The 4,383-nt window shown below is 49.3% G+C and overlaps 1 long non-coding RNA gene across 1 annotated transcript; it reads left to right on the top strand.

The window, feature by feature from the left end:
- The first annotated feature begins 961 nt into the window (after nt 1-961).
- On the top strand, nt 962-1,689 carry LOC123117864 (uncharacterized). The gene is made up of 3 exons (XR_006457543.1): nt 962-1,090; nt 1,189-1,359; nt 1,649-1,689. It is a non-coding gene; the product is annotated as an uncharacterized lncRNA (long non-coding RNA).
- Nucleotides 1,690-4,383: the final 2,694 nt, after the last annotated feature.

Raw genomic sequence — 4,383 nt, 5'->3', positions numbered from 1 at the left:
ATACGCTTTCTTCACATGTCATAATATGCTTTTACGAGATAAAATTGTAATATAAACGAGGTGGTACTAATTGAATTGAATCGGTACGAAAGAAAATGAAAACGCAGCCACGCTCTGCCTCGCGGCGCTCCGCCCCGCCCAACCCACCGTTCCCTCCAGCCAGGCCCCGCGCGCCGCCGGCCGACTCCTGCCTCCCAATCCCATCTCCTCCCCACCCGGGGCTTTCTTCGCCGTTCACAGCTCCCCTCCATTGACTGGCCGCGACCTCGCTGGAGGCAGAGGATGGGAGGATGCGGAGCTGGCATCCGCCTCACGAAGATCGAGCGGGCCAATCTGCGCGCCGGCGACCTCGCGGGAGGCAGAGGATGGGATGGCGTGCTGCACTCGAGACGAGCGGGCTCGATTAAGGGGACCGGAGGTTGGCGCCGGCGGGCTCGTGGACGGGGATGGAGAGGGCAGGTGCCAATCCGGCGTGACAAGAAAGTTGTTGCGGCGCCGGCCGACCAGCTCCGTCTCCGCGATTCCATGGACGGCGGTGGCGTCGTCGCGGGCCGGCCTGCCGGGAGGGCGAGTGGCTGCGCGCGTAGGCCTGGCGATGATGCCGTGGGTGGAGGCGCTCGCCGCCGACCGCGCGCGGCTGGAGGCCGTCAACGCGCTGCAGCACGAGTCCTGGCCCCTGGGAGGCCCGCGACGTTCGCCTCCAGTGGTGCCTCCTCAAGGTGACCCCTCCGCTCCATCCACTCCCTCCTCTTTATCCTAGGATTTCGATCGGCTCCTCACTGATGCTACTGACTAGCGTGTGCACGCGGAGATGTCAGGCGGATGAGAACTGGAGGATGTGGGAGGCGACGTGCATGGCCCTATGGCGCTCCGACGATGACTGGATGTTCCCCGGTAAGAAGAGCATTTCCTCAGCTGCTACTCTGCTTGCTACTAGCAGCGCATATCACCTAATCTTTACATAATCAGGTTGCTACGGACTGCTACCCTTGTCTACTGCACTGAATATAGAACACCTAATTCCCTAAAGAGTGAAAATGAGGATCTAAAGATTTTATACAAGTGTGAGCTGGAAAACGAGGAGCTTAAGGTACGTTACCGAAACATGAGTTGCGTCACAGCTTGTGCATCCTGTCAGTTTTCTTAAATCATATTCTGTGTGCCCATGCCTGCTTCTTATACTGTTAGATAAGAGCCAACGACCGGGAGGAGGAGGAGGACGCACGGCAGCGTCAGAATCAGCGCGTCGGATCCGGCCGAGGCTTACGTCGACACGGATGCGGAGGCTCTAGCTGCAGCCGCCGCGCTCTATGCCCCGCCCCTGCTCGCCGAGCCCTGCCTCTCTGGATCTCCAGCAATGTACGCTGCCATTGACCTGCACTTTTCAGAAATCTTATATAACTTAAGCAATGTATAAATGAATATCCACTATTCATATGTGACAAGAAGTGCATGAACTTGGCTAATGTTTAGGGGCATAAACATGATCATGTCAAAACTGCATAGAGGCACCATGTTATTATGTTCTTACAGATAAAACGTTTAGGTTACTAATTTCTCTTTGCTGAGTGATTTTACTGTTCCTCATTAGTACGTGTTAGAGCTATGAATGCTGAACTCCCTAGATTCCTTTTTGCTATGTCCGCAGGGAGGTCGCTTCTGGCATGTTCCGCAAGTTCAAAACGAAGATGATCTCTGTTTGCACAGCCCTTCAGGGGAACAAATGGATTTCTGCACTCCGTCAGGTCAACACCACCGACTTAGTTCATGAATCCATCAAATTATGGTTGTTGATCAGAGAGGTGCAAATACCACAGGCCAAGATGTCGTCTCCTGGTGTTGGACAACAGATGGAATGTATATGACGCGCTCAACCTACAAGGCAATGTTCTGGGGCTCTTACTCGAGCACTTGCTCTCGAACTTTCTGGAAGGCTTTGGCTGAAAACAAAGTAAAAAATTTCTGTTGACACCTGTCGCTTGGGAGGATTCTGACCGCGGACAAGCTGATCCAGAGAGGATGGCAAGGAAGCGAGATTTGTTCGATGTGCAGTTCACAGGAGGAGTCAGTGGATCATCTTCTTCTGAACTGCTATTTTGCTCGCCAAGTTTGGAGGAGGATCGCGGCTTGGTCTTGTTTCGATTCGAGACATTATGACGTGAAGATGGCCTCCGGGAGGGCACGGTGTACTCCTGGTGGCTGGAGCGAGCCTGCCAAATCCTTACGACCAACCAGCGAAAGTTTGATGGGACTGTTGCTTACACAAAAAAAACTTTTCAAAGAAAGCTCTTCAAAAATGTTCTTCTTCAAAGAAATGCACTGATTTTCATAAAAATAGTAACTATTCTTAAAAAAGTGTTCCAGTTTTTATGAAAATGCTAACTTTTAAATAAGGAATTTTCCGCATTTTTCAGAAAAGCAAAAAGAAAATGACAGACAATCTATTCCAAGAAAAAATTACTCTTCCATAAAAACAGATGGATAACGCTAAGGCGGCTTCTTCACGTCCGAACCTCATGCTACATAAAGAACTAATCAGTTTAACCTTATTATCGATGTATATTAAAATTATTAAAATTAGATACAAAAAATGGTGCCCGGTGCAACGCACGGGCATTTGTACTAGTGGAAGTGTAGGCACGTTCTGATGGCTCTCTCTCAAATGGAGAAGAGGGTGGAGGGGTATATATAGCCTCCACACAAAATCTAGCCGTTACACACAATTTACCAAACTCGGTGAAACTCGGTTAGACCGACATGGTTCAAAATGTGAACGTTAGAGTTTTTGGTGGGACCGACAAGGTCAACTCGGTGGGACCAATGTGCAAGGGTTAGGGAAAAACCTCATCTCGGTGAGACCGATTGCATGAACTCGGTGAGACCGATTTCAGCAATCAGAAAACAGAGACTCGGTCAAGCAAACTCGATGGGACCGACTGCATATCTCGGTGAGACCGAAATAATTACAATAGGTGACAGAGAGTTTGCAGGGCCATCTCGGTGAGACTGAGATCCCATCGATGAGACCGAACTGATTAGGGTTTCTAGCAGTGGCTATGTCAATGAACTCGGTGGCGCCGGATGAATCAAATCAGTGGGGCTGAGTTTGATTTTAGGTTTGGGACATATGTGGAAATGAGAAAGTGGTTGAGGGATTTTGAAGCATATCACTAAGCATTTTGAGCAAGCAAACCATTAAGCAACACCCCATCCCCTTTTAATAGTATTGCCTTTTCCTATGTACTCTATGTGATCTTGGATCACTAAAATGAAAATGAAGAGTCTTGAGCTTTTGCCAATATGTGTCCTTAGCATCTTAAAGTGGCTCCACATCCTCTTGTCCTGCCACTCCAACGTTGAACTCATCTGAAATATACTAGATAAAAGTATTAGTCTAACAAGAGATATGTTGACATTAATTATCAAAATCACCCATGGAGCACTTGTGCTTTCAGCATGTGCCTCCGGAACACTGTCGTTCGAGATCCTACTCGGGAGAACGGCAATACGGTTTTTCGGGAGCGCCTCGACGTGACTGCTCCCAATCCGTCCGCATCTCCGTCCGCCTCTGCTTCCACTACTTCCCTTGCATCGACACCATGGTCAACGCCGCTGCTGCCAAGAAGAAGGCCACGGATGACGCCGAGGCTGCTGCTGTCGCCGCCGCGTTGACTTGGCCAACCGGAGGATATGATCTATTCATCCCTCGTTTACTCGTACTTGTACTAGCCGTATATGTACTGCTCATAGATGGTTCACGTCTATGTTCTGTATGTACTAGAATGCTGAGGTATCGGTATGAGATGCATACCGTATTTGCCATGCTTATTTTACTCGTGGATTAGTTTAATCAGAAAAGTGCTAATATTTCCAACACATACATGACTGGTTGCAACTGAACTTATCTGAACTAGACTAAACTGAATTGTCTGAAGTACCAATGGAGGGGAGGTGAACGTCCTGTACAAGAGGAAGGATGGGAGGGTTGGGCTCATCATCCCCAAGCAGGACGGCCATGTCGACAAGGCCCCCATCGACGCCAAGGAGCACCCCGTCGTCGGCTGACCACACCAGGCCGTCTCCTCACCAAGTCACTAGAAGTAGCTGATGGTGGTGCGTGTCTGTCAAGTGTCAACTGTTGGTCTTTCGTCAGATGACTGTGCAACTGATCCCTTCCTTATGCAAATTATCAAACACTTCCTGAGCTCTGTAATGACGATCCCACGTCACTTGGTAATTTCCTTTTCCTAATTTTCATAACTACTGCATTAGGACAGTAACATGAACTAATCATCACGAACACTATTACACTCAGCTGCCACAACTGCGATGGAGCGTGTCATGGAGAGACACGAGTAACTCTCCAATCTGCATGAGAACCTA

This window comes from Triticum aestivum, chromosome 5B (assembly GCF_018294505.1).
Source record: "Triticum aestivum cultivar Chinese Spring chromosome 5B, IWGSC CS RefSeq v2.1, whole genome shotgun sequence".
NCBI lineage: Eukaryota > Viridiplantae > Streptophyta > Magnoliopsida > Poales > Poaceae > Triticum > Triticum aestivum.
The sequence above is the reverse complement of the archived record's forward strand: the minus strand, read 5'-3'. Positions and strand labels throughout refer to the sequence as shown.